This window comes from Balaenoptera ricei, chromosome 8 (assembly GCF_028023285.1).
Source record: "Balaenoptera ricei isolate mBalRic1 chromosome 8, mBalRic1.hap2, whole genome shotgun sequence".
Lineage (NCBI taxonomy): Eukaryota > Metazoa > Chordata > Mammalia > Artiodactyla > Balaenopteridae > Balaenoptera > Balaenoptera ricei.
The window spans coordinates 108,317,371-108,337,818 of NC_082646.1; the positions used below are offsets into that span (position 1 = coordinate 108,317,371).

The 20,448-nt window shown below is 35.5% G+C and overlaps 1 protein-coding gene across 12 annotated transcripts in view; it reads left to right on the top strand.

Moving 5' to 3' along the window:
* Nucleotides 1-20,448, top strand: part of TOP6BL (TOP6B like initiator of meiotic double strand breaks) — a 94,350-nt gene that overhangs the window by 21,488 nt on the left and 52,414 nt on the right. The window lies entirely within an intron of this gene.

A 20,448-nucleotide genomic window follows, 5' to 3' on the forward strand; every position in this document is an offset into this window, starting at 1 on the left:
ATAGTTACATTTATAATAGCATCAAAAAATATGAAACACATAGAGATAGATTTAATGTAAAAAGTAAAAGATCTTTGCTGAAAACTATAAAACATTGCCAAGAGAAATTAAACAATAAATGGAGAGATATATCATGTTTATAGATTGGAAAGTTCAGTATTACTAAGATGTCCATTCTCCCCAAATTGATCTATGGAGTCAACACAATCATAATATCAGCAGACTTTCTGTAGAAATTCACAAACTGGTTAAAAATTTTACATGACCTGATAAGCAGTTATAACAATAACAAGCTTGCAGGATACAAGGATAATATACAAAAGTCAATTGGTTTCCTATATGCAAGCAATGAACAAGTGGAATTTTAAATTAAAAACATATTACCATTTACATTAGCACCATAAAAAACAAAATACTTAGATATAAAGCAAAAAAAAAAAAAAAAACCGCGAAAACCCAAAACCTATGTATAAGAGCTATATGAGGAAAACTATAAAGCTCTGATGAAATATATCAGAGAAGAACTAAATAAATGGAGAGATGTTCCATGTCATGGATAGGAAGATTAAATATTGTCAAGGTGTCAGTTCTTCCCAACTTGATCTACAGATCCAGTGCAATCCAAATAAAAATTCCAGCAAGTTATTTTGTGAATATCAACAAAATGATTCTGAAGTTTACATGGAGAGACAAAAGACTCAGAGTAGCCAATTCAACATTAAAGGAGAACAAAGTCAGAGGACTGATACTACGTGACTTCAAGACTTACAAAGCTACAGTAATCAGGACAGTGCGGTGTTGGTGAAAAAATAGACAAATAGATCGATGGAACAGAATAGAGATCCCAGAAACAGGGCCCAGAACAGAAAGAATAGAGAGCCCACATAAATATAGTGAACTGATCTTTGACAAAGGAGGACAGGCATTACAATGGAGCAAAGATAGATTTTTCAACAAATGGTACTGGAACAACTGGACATCCACATGCAAATAAATAAATAAATAAAAGAATCTAGACACAGATGTTACGCCTTCATAAAAATTAATAAAAATGGATCGTGAACCTAAATGTAAAACACAACACCATAAAACTCCTAGAAATTAATATAGGAGAAAACATAGATGACCTTGGGTATAAAGATGACTTTTTAGATACAACATCAAAGGCATGATCCATGAAAGAAATAATTGATAAACTGGGCCTCATTAAAATTAAAAAGTTCTGTTCTGTGGAAGACAATCTCAAGGGAATGAAAAGGCAAGTCACAGACTGGAAGGTAATATTTGCAAAAGACATACCTGATAAAGGACTGTTATCTAAAGTATACAAAGATCTCTTAAAATTCAACAATAAGAAAATCCAGTTTTTTTTGTTTTTGTTTTTGTGTTTTTTAAATTATTATTTATTTATTTATTTTATCTTTTTGGCTGTGTTGGGTCTTCGTTTCTGTGCAAGGGCTTTCTCTAGTTGCGGCAAGCGGGGGCCACTCTTCATTGCGGCGCGCGGGCCTCTCACTATCGTGGCCTCTCTTGTTGCGGAGCACAGGCTCCAGACGCGCAGGTTCAGTAGTTGTGGCTCATGGGCCTAGTTGCTCCGCGGCATGTGGGATCCTCCCAGACCAGGGCTCGAACCCGTGTCCCCTGCATTAGCAGGCAGACTCTCAACCACTGTGCCACCAGGGAAGCCCAACAATCCAGTTTTTAAAAAATGAGCACAAGACTTGAACAGGCACTTCACCAAAGAAGATATACAGATGGCAAGTAAGCATATGAAAAAATGCTCCACACTATTATGTCATTAGAGACATGCAAATGAAAACGAGATACCACTACACACCTATTAGAATGGCCAAAACCCATTGACAACACTGGCAACAAATGCTGACAAAGATGTGGAGCAATAGGAACTCTCTTTCATTGCTACAGCCACTTTGGCAGGCAGTTTGGCAGTTTCTTATGGACGTAAACATATTCTTAACATATGATCCAGTAATCGTGCTCCTTGGTATTTACCCAAATAAATTGAAAACTTAAGTCCACAAATGGGAGTATGGATATATGAGAATTCTCTGTACTTTTCCTCAATTTTTCACTCAAGACTGCTCTAAAAAATAAGGGTTGTTAATTTTTTAAAAATAGGAAAATATATGGAAATGAAAAGGAGCCAGAAACAGGCTCATACTTATATGGTTATTTGATTTTTTTAAAAAAATAAAGGCACCAAAGCAATCCATCAAGGAAAAGAAAGTCTTTTCAACAAATGTTGCTGGAATGACCATATGTCTATAAGGAAAAAAAATGAACCTTGACATCTACTGCAGATCACACACAAAAATTAGAAATGGAAGATAGACCTAAAAATAAAAGCTAAGAAGATTCTTGAAGAAAACAAAGGAGAATATCCTTTAACCTAAAAGTAGGCAAAATCTTAGGGCATAGAAATAAGTAACCATAAAAGAAAAAAATTGATAAACTTCATCAAAATAAAAAACTTTTGCTCATCAAAAGATATTAAGAAAGTGAATATGTTAACCATACTTGTGAGAAAATATTTGCAAAACGTGTGGCAACAGGCTTTTATCCATAATATCCATAATATAAAAACAGCTTCTAAAACTTAATAATAAAAAAAAGACATCCTGATTAAAAAAAAAACAAAAACAGGCCAAACACTGCACACCTACTAGGATAGCAGTGATGACGAAGACAGTGATGATGATGATGATGATTATGGGAGAAGAATGGGAAGTTGGGTGAAATAGGTGAAGGGGATTAAGAGATACAAACTTCCAGTTATAAGATAAATAAGTCACGGGAATGTAATGCACAGCATAGGAAATATAGTCAGTCATATTGTAATAACCTTGTATGGTGACAGAATGTTACTAGACTTATTGTGGTGATCAATTTGTAATGTATATGAATTCAAATCACTATGTTGTATGCCTGAAACTAATATAATATTGTATGTCAACTATACTTCAATAAAAAAAGAAGAAGAATGAAAATAACAAATGTTGACAAGTATGTGGTGAAACTGGAACCTTTGAACATTGTTGATGGGAATGTAAAATAATTCAGCCACCATGGAAGAAAGTTTGGGAGCCCCTCAAAAAGCTAAATATAGAATTGCCATACAATTCCACTCCTATGGATATGCCTAAAGGAGTTGAAAGCGGGGATTTAAAATAGATACTTGTATGCCAGTGTTCATTGCAGTATCATTCACAATAACCCAACGGTGGAAGCAACCCAGTGTCCATCAATTTATGAATGAATAAACAAATTGTGATATCTATATATGAATATTATTCAGCTATGAAAAGGAATGAAGTTCTGATATGTGTTACAACATGGATTAACCTTGAAAACATTATGCTAAGTGAAATATGCCAGACACAAAGGACAAATAATGTATGATTCTACTAATATGAAATATCTAGAATAGGCAAATTTATAGAAACAGAAAGTGGATTAGAGGTTACCAGAGATGGGAGGGGGGGAGAATGGGGATTTACAGCTTAATCGTCACAGAGTTTCTGTTTGGGATGATGAAAAGGTTTTAGAAATAGATAGTGGTGATGGTTGTACAACATTGTGAGTGTAATTAGTGACACTGAATTGTATACTTTAAGATAGTTAAAATGGCAAATTTTGTTATATGTATATTTTACCACAACTTAAAAACTAATAATGTAATATACCCCCAAACCACTGAATTGTACACTTTAAATGGATGAATTGTATGATATGTGAATTGTATCTCAATAAAGCTATTTTTTTCTTTCTTTTAAAAAAATATTTATTTATTTATGTGTTTGGCTCGCCGGGTCTTAGTTGCGGCATGTGGGATCTTTGTTGCCACGTGCAGGATCTTTTTAGTTGCGGCATGCGGGCTCTAGTTCCCGGCCGGGGATCGAACACGGGCCCCCTGCAATGGGAGTGTGGAGTCCCAACTGCTGGACCACCAGGGAAGTTCCAAATCTATTTTTTTTCTTAGTGGGCCAAAGATTTGAATAGATACTTCACAAAAGAGAGTATCTGAATGGCCATTAAGCACATGAAGAAGTGCTTACCATCATCAGTCACCAGAGATTGTAAATTAAATTCACAATCCACCAGAATAGCTAAAATTAAAAAACGCCAGATATTAGCAAGGGTGTAGAACAATCAGATCTCTGATATAATGCTGGTGGGAGTGTAAAATGGTACAACCACTTTGGAAAACTGTTTGACAGTTTCTTATGAAGTGAAACATAAACCTATGCTATGACCCATCAATTTCATTTCTAGGTATTTACCCAAGAGAAATGAAACTGTTTGTCCAAAACAAGATTTACACCAGCTGTTCATAGCAGCTTTATTAAAAATAGCCAAAAACTGGAAAAATCCAAATGTCCAACAAGAGAATGGATAAATAAGTTGGGTGTATACATGTAATGGAATGCTAGTCAGGAATAAAAAGGAATGAATTACAGGCATACCTTGGATACTTTGCAAGTTCAATTTCAGACCATTCTGATAAAAAAAAACTCAATAAAGCGAGTCACACGGATTTTTTGCTTTCCCAGTGCATATAAAAGTTATGTTTATACTATACATAGTCTATTAAGTATGCAACAGCATTATGTCTAAAAATATACATACCTTAATTTAAAAACACTTTATTTATTACTAAAAAATGCTAACCATCATCTGAACCTTCAGCTAGTCATAATCTTTTTGCAGTAGTACAATAATATCAAAGATCACTGATCACAGAACACCATAACATAATAATAATGAAAAAGTTTTAAATACTGCAAAAATTATCAAAATGTGACACAGACACTAAGTAAGCAAATGCTGTTGGAAAAATGGCACCAATAGACTAGCTCCATGCCGGGTTGCCACAAACCTTCAATTCATAAAAAAAAATACAGTATCTGTGAAGTGCAATAAAGTGAAACAATAAAATGAGGTATGTCTGTGCATTAATCTCACAGACATTATGCTGAGAAAGAAAATGGACACAAAAGAATCACTGTATATGGATTTCATTTATATAAAGTTCAAGAACAGTGAAACTAAACTAATGAAAAAACTTCTAAATGATTGCCTCTGAGAAGTGTTCACTGAGAAAAAAGCAATTAGGAATTTTCTGGGATGATGGAAATGTTCTGTATCTTGATGGAGCACGAGTTACCTGGTTATATGCATTTGTCAAAACTCTGCAAGTTGTACACTTAAGATTTGTGCATTATATTGTATGTAAAGTTTACCTAAATAAAAGAACTATAAACAAATGTTGAAATCTAGTTAGTAGGTTTGCTTTGCAGAGATAAGTTTTAACAATTCTGAAACTACTTCCTGTGTATTCTAGCTTGATAAATTGAGTAAATATGTTGAGATTAATAGGAACATGATTTTTCACTGTTGGATAAAGAAGTTACAAGTATGGAAAGGGGGCAGACTAAAATGCACCCTGTGGAATTGGAACTCATGGTTCCAACTGTATAGTATATATTACATATGATAGATAAATATAGAAACATAGAGATATGTGTGTGTGTATCCTAGCTTTGTCTGTTGAGACAGCCTAGAAATAATAATATCCCAATAGCAATTGCTTAGCTCTCAAATCTTGGTTTCCAACCACCCTTCTCCACTAAAAAGAACTAGAACTCCTTGGGGAAAACACTGATTCCAGGATTGGGGTAGGGAGAATACAAGATGAGCCTAGAATATCCTTGATTTTAATTTTTAAAAAAAATTTATTTATTTTAGGCTGCATTGGGGCTTTGTTGCTGAGCGCGGGCTTTCTCTAGTTGTGGCGAGTGGGGGCTACTCTTCGTTGTGGTGCGTGAGCTTCTCATTGCTGTGGCTTCTCTTGTTGCAGAGCATGGGCTCTAGGCACGTGGGCTTCAGTAGTTGTGGCTTGTGGGCTCTAGAGCGCAGGCTCAGCAGTTGTGGCACACGGGCCTAGTTGCTCCACGGCATGTGGGATCTTCCTGGACCAGGGCTCGAACCCATGTTCTCTGCATTGGCAGGAGGATTCTTAACCACTGTGCCACCAGGGAAGCCCCCGTATCCTTGAAATTAGGGAATTCCTTGAAGGTGATGTGGACAGACACACAAGCCAGCTTGAAGGGACTTCCATTGACCAAATATGGGACAATAATATATGGTAAATAATGATAGTAAGAGATTGTAACTCAGTGAATAAAATAAGAACACATGACTCCATACTGATGTAAATAAATAAGGAGAAAGGAAAGCTGTTCTTTACAGGTAGAATGCCAACTAATAAGTGTTGAAAAGATAAAGGACTTAGGAAATCATCAATCGATGCTAACACTAATGAGTGCAACTTTAATGAGGAACAGATACATAATTTGTGGAGATTACTTTGAAAATATTTATCAATTACAAGGGGAAAATACTAACTTTCACAGTAAAGGAATCTATGGGATACGTTAACCAAAAGATCAAAGTTAACATCACCAATGTTGGAACAAACTGTTATCATATGCTTCCTGATATGTGCTGAGAAGGACACAACATCACTTTTGTGGTATTTCTGCAAAAATTGCATAACCTGAATATTTTAAGGAACAAGCAGATGATCCAATTTGAGGGATATTCTATAAAAAAATTGGTCTGAACTCTTCAAAAATGTCAAGACCAGGAAAGGCAGAGAAATAAAGGAGAGTAAGACTGAAAACTAAATGTAATGTGCAATACTGGATTGAATTCTGGGCCAGGGAAAGATAGCTATAGAGGACATTATTAGGATAATTGCTGAAATTTGAATATGGACTATGGATTAGATAATAATACTATATACATTCATACTAAATTTCCTATTTTGATAATTATACTGAGATTATATAAGAGACTTTCTTCTTAGAACTTAAGCACTGAATTATTTTAGGGATAAAGGGGCACAATGTCTCCAGTTTATTCTCAATTGGTTCAAGAAAAAATATGCATACATACACACACAGAGAAAGAGAAAGAGGATAAAGCAAATGTGTCAAAATATACAATTTCTAAATCTGGATAAAGGGTATATGAGAGTTCCTGGTACTATTCTTGCAACTTTTCTGTAAGTTTGAAATTATATAGTAACAAGTTACAAAAATTTATAGTATTCCATTGAAAGGTTATAATAATTTATTAAGCTTTCCCCTCTTTCAGGATGTTTGGTGATTTCCAATCTTATGGTATTATAAATAATACTTTGATGAAATTATTAAATTGTTCTCCATAAAATTACTGCAATTTACATTTTTACTATCAATGTATACAAACACCTGTCTGATCCCCTTCTTACCAGTATTGTGCACTACTACTACAAAGAAGACTTTGTTAATTTGATAGGCAGAATATTGCCTTTCATTTTTTAGATAGTTAAAACACTTAAAAAAATATTTCAAAAGTGGGAGTTCCCTGGCAGTCCAGTGGTTAGGACTCAGAGCTTTCACTGCTGTGGCCTGAGTTCGATCCCTGGTCGGGGAACTAAGATCCCGCAAGTCGCATGGTGCAGCCAAAAAAAAAATTTCGAAAGCAATTCCCATTATTATTAAAAAAAACCCAAAAAAACTAAAGGTGAAAAATAATTATAATATTATACATATTTATAATGTAATCTCAGAGACAATCATACTTTGAAAACCTTGGCATACCTTCTTTCAGATTACCATAGTGGGGTGTGTGTGTGTGTGTGTGTGTGTGTGTGTTTCTATTTCTACTTAGAAAAAAACTAGAATTATTGTATCTCATTTTAACTTGCATTTAATACAAGTGAAATGACTGTCTTATGTTTATTGATTTGTTTATTTCTTTGTTGAATGTTTGTTCACATTTTTTGCTCATTTTCCCCTTTAGGATCTTAATGCTTTTCTATTTGATACAAAGTTCTATCCTGTGTATAGTAAGTATAGTAAACCTCTTTGTCATTGTTGGCAATTATTCTCTTAGTTTTTTGTTTGTGCAGTATTTTAATTTTGAGTGAGTTTTAAAAAAATTTTGTTTTTAGAATTTTATTATTTTTTTATACAGCAGGTTCTTATTAGTTATCCATTTTATACATATTAGTGTATATATGTCAGTCCCAATCTCCCAATTCATCACACCACCACTCCCCCCCCCCCACTTTCCCCCCTTGGTGTCCATACGTTTGTTCTCTACATCTGTGTCTCTATTTCTAACTTGCAAACTGGTTCATCTGTACCATTTTTCTAGGTTCCACATATATGCATTAATATATGATATTTGTTTTTCTCTTTCTGACTTACTTCACTCTGTATGACAGTCTCTAGATCCATCCACGTCTCTACAAATGACCCAATTTTGTTCCTTTTTATGGCTGAGTAATAGTCCATTGTATATATGTACCACATCTTCTTTATCCATTTGTCTGTTGATGGGCATTTAGGTTGCTTCCATGACCTGGCTATTGTAAATAGTGCTGCAATGAACATTGGGGTGCATGTGTCTTTTTGAATTATGGTTTTCTCTGGGTCTATACCCAGTAGTGGGATTGCTGGGTCATATGGTAATTCTATGTTTACTTTTTTAAGGAACCTCCATACTGTTCTCCATAGTGGCTGTATCAATTTACATTCCCACCAACAGTGCAAGAGGGTTCCCTTTTCTCCACACCCTCTCCAGCATTTGTTGTTTGTAGACTTTCTGATGATGCCCATTCTAACTGGTGTGAGGTGATACCCCATTGTAGTTTTGATTTGCATTTCTCTAATGATTAGTGATGTTGAGCAGCTTTTCATGTGCTTCTTGGCCATCTGTATGTCTTCTTTGGAGAAATGTCTATTTAGATCTTCTGCCCATTTTTTGATTGGGTTGTTTGTTTTTTTAATATTGAGCTGCATGAGCTGTTTATATATTTTGGAGATTAATCCTTTGTCGGTTGATTCAGTTGCAAAAATTTTCTCCCATTCTGGGGGTTGTCTTTTTGTCTTGTCTGTAGTGTCCTTTGCTGTGCAAAAACTTTTAAGTTACATTAGGTCCCATTTGTTTATTTTTGTTTTTATTTCCATTACTCTAGGAGGCGGATCAAAAAAGATCTTGCTGTGATTTATGTCAAAGAGTGTTCTTCCTATGTTTTCCTCTAAGAGTTTTATAGTGTCCGGTCTTACATTTAGGTCTCTAATCCATTTTGAGTTTATTTTTGTGTATGGTGTTAGAGAGTGTTCTAATTTCATTCTTTTACATGTAGCTGTCCAGTTTTCCCAGCACCACTTATTGAAGAGACTGTTTTTTCTCCATTGTATATCCTTGCCTCCTTTGTTATAGATTATTAGTTGACCATAGGTGCATGGCTTTATCTCTGGACTTTCTTTTTTTTCTGTTTTTATTTTTATTTATTTTTATTTTTACACAATTTTATTTGCAGAACATTTTATAGCATACCCCCTCCATTTATCACATGCATGGATTTTTTTTTAACATCTTTATTAGTGTATAATTGCTTTATAATGGTGTGTCAGCTTCTGCTTTATAACAAAGTGAATCAGTTATACATATACATATGTCCCCATATCTCTTCCCTCTTGCATCTCCCTCCCTCCCACCCTCCCTATCCCACTCCTCTAGGTGGTCACAAAGCACCAAGCTGATCTCCCTATGCTATGCGGCTGCTTCCCACTAGCTATCTATTTTACGTTTGGTAGTGTATATATGTCCATGCCACTCTCTCACTTTGTCCCAGGTTACCCTTCCCCCTCCCCGTATCCTCAAGTCCATTCTCTAGTAGGTCTGCATCTTTATTCCTGTCTTGCGCCTAGGTTCTTCTGACCATTTTCTTTTTTTTTTTAGATTCCATATATGTGTTAGCATACAGTACTTGTTTTTCTCTTTCTGACTTACTTCACTCTGTATGACAGTCTGTAGGTCCATCCACCTCACTACAAATAACTCAGTTTCGTTCCTTTTTATGGCTGAGTAATATTCCATTGTATATATATGCCACATCTTCTTTATCCATTCATCTGTTGATGGACACTTAGGTTGCTTCCGTGTCCTGGCTATTGTAAATAGAGCTGCAATGAACATTTTGGTACATGACTCTTTTTGAATTATGGTTTTCTCAGAGTATATGCCCAGTAGTGGGATTGCTGGGTTGTATGGTAGTTCTATTTTTAGTTTTTTAAGGAACCGCCATACTGTTCTCCATAGTGGCTGTATCAATTTATATTCCCACCAACAGTGCAAGAGGGTTCCCTTTTCTCCACACACTCTCCAGCATTTATTGTTTGTAGATTTTTTGATGATGGCCATTCTGACCGGTGTGAGATGATATCTCATTGTAGTTTTGGTTTGCATTTCTCTAATGATTAATGATGTTGAGCATTCTTTCATGTGTTTGTTGGCAATCTGTGTATCTTCTTTGGAGATATGTCTATTTAGGTCTTCTGCCCATTTTTTGATTGGGTTGTTTGTTTTTTTGATATTGAACTACATGAGTTGCTTGTATGTTTTGGAGATTAATCCTTTGTCAGTTGCTTCATTTGTAAATATTGTCTCCCATTCTGAGGGTTGTCTTTTTGTCTTGTTTATGGTTTCCTTTGCTGTGCAAAAGCTTTTAAGTTTTGTTAGGTCCCATTTGTTTATTTTTGTTTTTATTTCCATTACTCTAGGAGGTGGGTCAAAAAGTATCTTGCTGTGATTTATGTCATAGAGTGTTCTGCCTATGTTTTCCTCTAAGAGTTTGATGGTGTCTGGCCTTACATTTAGGTCTTTAATACATTTTGAGTTTAGTTTTGTGTATGGTGTTACGGAGTGTCCTAATTTCATTCTTTTACATGTAGCTGTCCAGTTTTCCCAGCGCTGCTTATTGAAGAGGCTGTCTTTTCTCCACTGTATATTCTTGCCTCCTTTATCAAAGATAAGGTGACCATATGTGTGTGGGTTTATCTCTGGGCTTTCTATCCTGTTCCATTGATCTATATTTCTGTTTTTGTGCCAGTACCATATTGTCTTGATTACTGTAGCTTTGTAGTATAGTCTGAAGTCAGGGAGTCTGATTCCTCCAGCTCCATTTTTTTCCCTCAAGACTGCTTTGGCTATTTGGGGTCTTTTGTGTCTACATACAAATTTTAAGATTTTTTGTTCTAGTTCTGTAAAAATTGCCATCGGTAACTTGATAGGAATTACATTGAATCTGTAGATTGCTTTGGGTAGTATAGTCATTTTCACAATATTGATTCTTCCAATCTAAGCACATGGTATATCTCTCCATCTGTTTGTATCTTTAATTTCTTTCATCAGTGTCTTATAGTTTTCTGTATACAGGTCTTTTGTCTCCCTAGGTAGGTTTATTCCTAGGTATTTTATTCTTTTTGTTGCAATGGTAAATGGGAGTGTTTCCTTAATTTCTCTTTCAGATTTTTCATCATTAGTGTATAGGAATGCAAGAGATTTCTGTGCATTAATTTTGTATCCTGCAACTTTACTAGATTCATTGATTAGCTCTAGTAGTTTTTTGGTGGCTTCTTTAGGATTCTGTATGTATAGTTTCATGTCATCTGCAAACAGTGACAGTTTTACTTCTTCTTTTCCAATTTGTATTCCTTTTATTTCTTTTTCTTCTCTGATTGCCGTGGCTAGGACTTCCAAAACTATGTTGAAAAGTAGTGGTGAGAGTGGACATCCTTGTCTTGTTCCTGATCTTAGAGGAAATGCTTTCAGTTTTTCACCATTGAGAATGATGTTTGCTGCGGGTTTGTCGTATATGGCCTTTATTATGTTGAGGTAGGTTCCCTTTATGCCCACTTTCTGGAGAGTTTTTATCATAAATGGGTGTTGAATTTTGTCAAAAGCTTCTTCTGCATCTATTGAGGTGATCATATGGTTTTTATTCTTCAGTTTGTTAATATGGTGTATCACATAGATTGATTTGCGTATATTGAAGAATCCTTGCATCCCTGGGATAAATACCACCTGATCATGATGTATGATCCTTTTAATGTGTTGTTGTATTCTGTTTGCTAGTATTTTGTTGAGGATTTTTGCATCTATGTTCATCAGTGATGTTGGTCTGTAATTTTCTTTTTTTGTAGTATCTTTGTGTGGTTTTGGTATCAGGGTGATGGTGGCCTCATAGAATGAGTTTGGGAGTGTTCCTTCCTCTGCAATTTTTTGGAAGGGTTTGAGAAGGATGGGTGTTAGCTCTTCTCTAAATGTTTGATAGAGTTCGTCTGTGAAGCCATCTGGTCCTGGACTTTTGTTTGTTGGAAGATTTTTAATCACAGTTTCAATTTCATTACTTGTGATTGGTCTGTTCATATTTTCTGTTTCTTCCTGGTTCAGTCTTGGAAGGTTATACCTTTCTAAGAATTTGTCCATTTCTTCCAGGTTGTCCATTTTAGTGGCATAGAGTTGCTTGTAGTAGTCTCTTAGGATGCTTTGTATTTCTGTGGTGTCCATTGTAACTTCTCCTTTTCCATTTCTAATTTTATTGATTTGAGTCCTCTCCCTCTTCTTCTTGATGAGTCTGGCTAAAGGTTTATCAATTTTGTTTATCTTCTCAAAGAACCAGCTTTTAGTTTTATTGATCTTTGCTATTGTTTTCTTTGTTTCTATTTCATTTATTTCTGCTCTGATCTTTACGATTTCTTTCCTTCTATTAACTTTGGGTTTTGTTTGTTCTTCTTTCTCTAGTTCCTTTAGGTTTAAGGTTAGATTGTTTATTTGAGATTTTTCTTGTTTCTTGAGGTAGGCTTGTATTGCTATGAACTTCCCTCTTAGAACTGCTTTTGCTACATCCCATAGGTTTTGGATCGTCGTGTTTTTGTTGTAATTTGTCTCTACGTAGTCTTTGATTTCCTCTTTGATTTCTTCAGTGATCTCTTGGTTATTTAGTAACGCATTGTTTAGCCTCCATGTGTTTGTGTTTTTTACATTATTTTCCCTGTAATTGATTTCTTATCTCATAGTATTGTGGTCAGAAAAGATGCTTGATATGATTTCAATTTTCTTAAATTTACGAAGGCTTGATTTGTGACCCAAGATGTGATCTATCCTGGAGAATGTTCCGTATGCACTTGAGAAGAAAGTGTAATCTGCTGTTTTTGGATGGAATGTCCTATAAATAGCAATTAAATCTATCTGGTCTGTTGTGTCATTTAAAGTTTGTGTTTCCTTATGGATTTTCTGTTTGGATGATCTGTCCATTGTTGTAAGTGAGGTGTTAGTGTCCCCCTCTATTATTGTGTTACTGTCAATTTCCTCTTTTATAGCTGTTAGCAGTTGCCTTATGTATTGAGGTGCTCCTATGTTGGGTGCATATATATTTATAATTGTTATATCTTCTTCTTGGATTGATCCCTTGATCATTATGTAGTGTCCTTCCTTGTCTCTTGTAACATTCTTTATTTTAAAGTCTATTTTATCTGATATGAGTATTGCTACTCCAGCTTTCTTTTGATTTCCATTTGCATGGAATATCTTTTTCCATCCCCTCACTTTCAGTCTGCGTGTGTCCTTAGGTCTGAAGTGGGTCTCTTGTAGATAGCATATATATGGGTCTTGTTTTTGTATCCATTCAGCGAGCCTGTGTCTTTTGGTTGGAGCATTTAATCCATTCACGCTTAAGGTAATTATCGATATGTATGTTTCTTAATTGTTATGGGTTTGTTTTTTTAGGTCCTTTCCTTCTCTTGTGTTTCCCACTTAGAGAAGTTCCTTTAGCATTTGTTGTAGAGCTGGTTTGGTGGTGCTGAGTTCTTTTAGCTTTTGCTTGTCTGTAAAGCTTTTGGTTTCTCCATCGAATCTGAATGAGATCCTTGCTGGGTAGAGTAATCTTGGTTGTAGGTTCTTCCCTTTCATCACTTTAAATATATCATGCCACTCCCTTCGGGCTTGTAGAGTTTCTGCTGAGAAATCAGCTGTTAACCTTATGGGAGTCCCCTTGTATGTTACTTGTCATTTTTCCCTTGTTGCTTTCAGTAATTTTTCTTTGTCTTTAATTTTTGTCAATTTGATTACTATGTGTATCGGTGTGTTTCTCCTTAGGTTTATCCTGCCTGGGACTCTGCGCTTCCTGGACTTGGGTGGCTATTTCCTTTCCCATGTTTGGGAAGTTTTCGACTATAATGTCTTCAAATATTTTCTCGGGTTCTTTCTCTCTCTCTTCTCCTTTTGGGACCCCTATAATGCGAATGTTTTTGTGTTTAATGTTGTCCCAGAGGTCTCTTAGGCTGTCTTCATTTCTTTTCATTCTTTTTTCTTTATCCTGTTCTGCGGCAGTGAATTCCACCATTCTGTCTTCCAGGTCACTTATCTGTTCTTCTGCCTCAGTTATTCTGCTATTGATTCCTTCTAGTGTATTTTTCATTTTAGTTATTGTATTGTTCATCTCTGTTTGTTTGTTCTTTAATTCTTCTAGGTCTTTGTTAAACATTTCTTGCATCTTCTTGATGTTTGCCTCTTGTTTTTCCGAGGTCCTGGATCATCTTCACTATTATTATTCTGAATTCTTTTTCTGGAAGGTTTCCTATCTCCACTTCATTTAGTTGTTTTCTGGGGTTTTATCTTGTTCCTTCATCTGGTACATAGCCCTCTGCCTTTTCATCTTCTCCCTCTTTCTGTGAATGTGGTTTCTGTTCCACAGGCTGCAGGATTGTAGTTTTTCTTGCTTCTGCTGTCTGCCCTCTGGTGGATGAGGCTATCTAAGAGGCTTGTGCAAGTTCCTAATGGGAGGGACTGGTGGTGGGTAGAGCTGGGTGTTGCTCTGGTGGGCAGAGCTCAATAAAACTTTAATCCGCTTGTCTGCTGTTGGGTGGGGCTGGGTTCCCTCCCTGTTGGTTGTTTGACCTGAGGTGACCCAACACTGGAGCCTACCCGGGCTCTTTGGTGGGGCTAATGGCAGACTCTGGGAGGACTTACACCAAGGAGTACTTCCCAGAACTGCTGCCAGTGTCCTTGTCCTCACAGTGAGCCACAGCCACCCCCTGCCTCTGCAGGAGACCCTCCAACACCAGCAGGTAGGTCTGGTTCAGTCTCCTATGGGGTCACTGCTCCTTCCCCTGGGTCCCGATGCACACACTACTTTTTGTGTGCCCTCCAAGAGTGGAGTCTCTGTTTCCCCCAGTTCTGTCGAAGTCCTGCAGTCAAATCCCGCTAGCCTTCAAAGTCTGATTCTCTAGGAATTCCTCCTCCCATTGCTGGACCCCCAGGTTGGGAAGCCTGACGTGGGGCTCAGAACCTTCACTCCAGTGTGTGGACTTCTGTGGTATAAGTGTTCTCCAGTTTATGAGTCACCCACCCAGCAGTTATGGGATTTGATTTTATTGTGATTGCGCCCCTCCTACCATCTCATTGCGGCTTCTCCTTTGTCTTTGGATGTGGGTATCTTTTTTGGTGAGTTTCAGTGTCTTCCTGTCGATGATTGTTCAGCAGTTAGTTGTGATTCCTGTGCTCTCGCAAGAGGGAGTGAGTACATGTCCTTCTACTCCGCCATCTTGAACCAATATAAAATTTTTTTCTTCTTTTAGCTTTTGTATATCATTGGAAATAGATTAAACTACTTATGATCAGCCTTGTTACAAAGAATCCCCCCTTAGGATACTTGATAATTAGCAATCTTCATAAATGCAGATTCTACATAGGTTAAGTCTGAAATTTTTAAAAGTTGAGGTCGTATAACATTATATTAGTTTCAGGTATACAACATAATGATTCAATATTTGTATATAGTGCAAAATGATCACCACGATAAGTCTAGTTAACATCTGTCATCATATATACTTACAATTTTTTTTCTTGTTGAGAACTCTTGAGATCTACTCTTTTAGCAACTTTCAAATACGTGATACAAAAAAGGTAGTTGCCGTGCTGTACATTATACTCCCGTGACTTATTTATTTTATAACTAAATCCTTTGACATAATCTCATTGGCCTTTGATAACTTCCTTGCTTTCTGGCCCAACAAGATACCCATCTCATCTTGTACAGTTCTACTTTAGGCCCAGAATCAGCCATTTCTCCTTTTTAGTGAGCACTGGTATTTAGAGAACACATTCTGAGTACCAGGAGTGTTTGTTGCTTCTAAGTTTTTAATGACCATTTTAACAGGTGTGAGGTGGTATCTCATTGTGGTTTTGATTTGCATCTCCCTGATGATTAGTGATGTTGAGCATTTTTTCATGTACCTGTCCGTCATCTGTATGCCTTTTTTTGGAAAATGTCTATTCAGATCCTCTGCCTATTTTTTAATTGGGTTGTTTGTCTGCTATTGAGTTGTATGGTTTCTTTATATTTTTTGGTTATTAGCTCCTTATCAGATATATGATTTGCAGATTTTTTCTTCCTTTTCATTTTGTTGATGGTTTCCTTTGCTGTGAAGAAGCTTTTTAGTTTGATGTAGGTTCCACTTATTTATTTTTACTTTTGTTGCCTTTGCTTTCAGTGTCAAGTTAAAAATATCATCACCAAACCCCATGTCAAGGAGGTTACCACTTATGTTTTCTTCTAGGAGTTTTATGGTTTCAGGTCTTATAGTCAAGTTTTTAATCTATTTTGAGTTAATTTTTGTGTATGGTGTAGGATAGTGGTCTAGTTTCATCCTTTTGCAGAGTATTTACATTTTTAATTTGAAAATAATTTTTGATTTATAGAAGAGTTGTAAAAACAGTACACAGAGTTCTTATATACTGTTCACCCAGATTCCTCTGCAGTTAATGTTTTAAATAACTGTAGTACAATTATCAAAACTAAGAAATTAACATTGGTAAAATACTACTAACTAAACTACAGATTAAGATTTTATCAGTTTTTGTACTCATGTTCTTTTTCGATTCCTGGATCCATTCCAGGATCTCACTTTGCATTTAGTTGTCATGTGTTACTAATCACTTTCCATCTGTGACAGTTCCTCAGTCTTTCTTTTTCTTTCATAACCTTGACAGTTTTGAAGTGTACTTGTCAGGTATTTTGTAGGATGTCCTTCAATGTGAACTTGTTTGATGTTTTCTTACATTAGATTGAGGTTATACATTGCCAGAAAGAATACCACAGAGATGATGTGTCCTTTTCAGTGCATCATATCAAGGAATTGAAGATGTTATGTCTTATTGTTGGTAATATTAAACTTGATCACTTGATTAAGGTGTTATCTGTCAGATTTTTCCAAGTAGAGTTACTCTTTGTAATTTTTAAATATTTGGGGGAAATACAATGAGATTATGCAAGCATCCTATTTCTCCTTAAACTTCCATCTGCTAATTTAGCATTGGTGGGTCTTGCCTGGAGCAATTATTACTGTGGTGTTATCATGATTTAATACATCCTCATTCCTTCTACATTTATTTATTGGAATTTATCTGTAAGGAAGACCTGCCCCTTCTTCACCTTTAATTCAATTATTTATATGAGGATGAACTTGTGAATATTTATTATATTTGGGGGGTGTTATAATTTAATACTATTTTGAATATTTTTAGGTGTTATAATTACTGCTTTACAATGTTATTATTTTTGTTTAAACTGTTAGTTGTATTTTAAGAAAAATGCAAGAAGAAAAAAATAGTATTTTATATTTATCTACTTATTTATTATTTCTGATGCTTCATTTCTTCCTGTATATCTGGGTTTCCATATTAAGCCTAAAGAACATCCCTAGCATTTCTTGTAGTGCAGGTCTTCTAGCAACAACATCTTTTGTTTACCTAAAAATGTCTTTGTCTTACGCTCATTTTAAAAGGATATTTCACTGGATTTGAAATTCTAGTTTGATAGTTTTTTCCTTTCAGCATTTTAAAGATGTCATTCATTGTTTTCTGGCCTCCATTGTTTCTTAGAAGTCAGCTGTAATTCATATTATAGTTCCTCTATATGTAATATGTGCTTTTCCTCTACCTTCTTTCAAGATATTCTCTTTATCTTTTTTTTTTTTTTTGTCATTTTGACTATTATGTGCCTATGTGTGATTTTCTTTTTATTTATTCCGTACTGAGGTTTGCTGAGCTTTTCACATCTTATTAATTTTCATCAAATTTTAGAAAATTTTGTCCATGATTTCATATTTTTCCTGTCCCATTCTCACTGTCTTTTCCTTCTGGGACTCCCATTACACATATTTTTGACTAGTTGATATTGTCCTGAAGTTTTCTAAGATTCTATTCATTTTTCTTCAGCCCTTTTTTCTCTGCTTTCCAGATTGGATAATTTTTGTTCTTTGCCTTCAATAATTTCACTGACTTTTCTGTCATCTCAATATTATTATTCTGTCATCTACTATTAAACCTATCTAGTGAATTCTTAATTTCAGTTACTGAACTTTTCAGTTATAGAATTTCCATTTGGTTTTTTTTTGTTTTTTTTTAGCAGTGTACATATTTCTCTGCTGGTATTCCCTATCAGTTCACTCATTTAAACCACAATTTAAGCCTTTGAACATATTTGTAATATATGCTTTAAAACCTTTCCTAAATGTAACATCTGTAACAGGCTTGGTTTTTATTGATTGCTTTTTTGTATGAGTTATATTTTCCTTTTTCTTTGCATGTCTATTAAATATTTATTTTCTACTGGGTAATGTGATCATATTCTATATTCTGTTCTACCTCTGAAGAGTGTTGATTTTTGTTCTAGCAGGCAGTTCTAGCAAGCTAATCACCTTAACCTTGTGTAGGCTTTTAAAATACATTTTAAAGGGTAGATCTATAGAAAGACAAGTCATTTTCAAACCCCTCTAACTTGATACCACTTAACCTCCAACTGTATCTTCTCTGTGAATTTTGTTGAGACTTGGTTTTAGGCTTTTTTAGGGTGGATCAGACTTTCTTCTTGAATGTGTTTTTTACTACTAAAATATTACCTTTTTGCCCTCTCAACTGGACACCATCAGTTTTATCAAGTTCTCTCCATTCTGGCTGGGCCTGAAGGCCAACATTTCCCACCATTGCTTCACCACTAATTTCTTGTTCCATTTTCAACTCCATTGCAACTGCTCTCTGGGAAATCTTATATCGTCTCACCTCTGTATGCATAGCCCAGCCCTTGGCCAAGGGCTCATGGGGAGCTTCCATACAGACTTTTGGTACCCACTTCTGCACAGCTCCCTCCTCTCCAGTGCCCTGCCTTGTAGATTCCAGGTACTTTCACAACCCTGAGCTCTATTCCCTGTCTCCTCAGCTTAATGGAACCACTGTGCTCTGCTTGGGCTCCAGCTCTGTCCTCCATGGGCAGGAAAATTTCCCCAGGCAGACATTCAGGGCAATCATAGGGGTCATGTCATGAGTTTCCCTTCTCTCAAGGATCACAGCTTGTGCTATTTATTGTTCAATGCCTGAAAACAATTGCCTAGTATATTTTATCCAGTTTTATAGTAGTTTTTGGTGGGAGGGCTTATTTGGTACCAGTTATTTCATCACTGCAAGAAGGAGAAGTCCCAATATATGGTTTTGATGTATGTTCACATTGCCACAAGATTGAAATTTTTCTATCTACTTTTTCTTTAACAGTTGAAGAGCTATGTCAATAAGTAGTTTGATATTGATATTATATCATTCTTTCCCCCTTATCTCCACCCCATCTCAGCAAAAAGGTGCAAATGTAAACTCATTTTCAAAGATCATGCTGGTTTATTTAGTAGTTCTTTCAGCAAGGGCTTAAGGAATATAAACATATTAAGTTTCTCATTCTTTAATGGTAGTTTGGTTCTCTTAAAAGTCCAGAGTCAAAGTGAATTTTCTTCAGATCTTTGAAGATAGTACTCAGTTATCCTCTGGCATCTAGCATTGTTGATGAGAAGTCTAACTCATGTTTCTTTTGGCTAATTTGATTCTCTTTTGTAGCTTTTGGGGTTTTCTCTTTATCCTTGTTATTCTGGGTTTCATTGTGATATGTTTAGCTGTGTGGCTCAGTCATTCTTTATTCTGAATTTTTTTAATTTTAATTTTTTTAGTGTTTTTGTCTTTTAGAAATCTGTTCTTAATGTCTTTTATCTTTTCCTTCTTTTAATTGATATATAATTCACATGTCATAAAATATACCATTTTAAAGCATATAATTCAGTGGTTTTAAGTATATTCACAAAGTTGTACAACTATCATCACTATTTATAACATTACATTTTCATCACCCGCAAAAGAAACCCTGTACCCATTAGCAGTCACTCCCCTTACCCCTACCCCCTGTCCTTTGGCAAACACTAATCTACTTTCTGTCTTTATGGATTTGCCTGTTCTAGACATTTCATATAAACAAAATAATACACTATGTGGCCTTTTGTGTCTGGCTTCTTTCACTAAGCATAATGTTTCCAAGATTCATTTATGTTAGTATGTAGCATGTAACAGTACTTCATTTCTTTCTGTGGCTGAATAATATTCCATATTTTGTTAATCTGTTCATCATTTGTTGGACATTTGGGTTGTTTCCACTTTTTCCTACTATGAATCATGCTTCTATGGACATTCAAGTACTACCTTTTCTTTTAAATA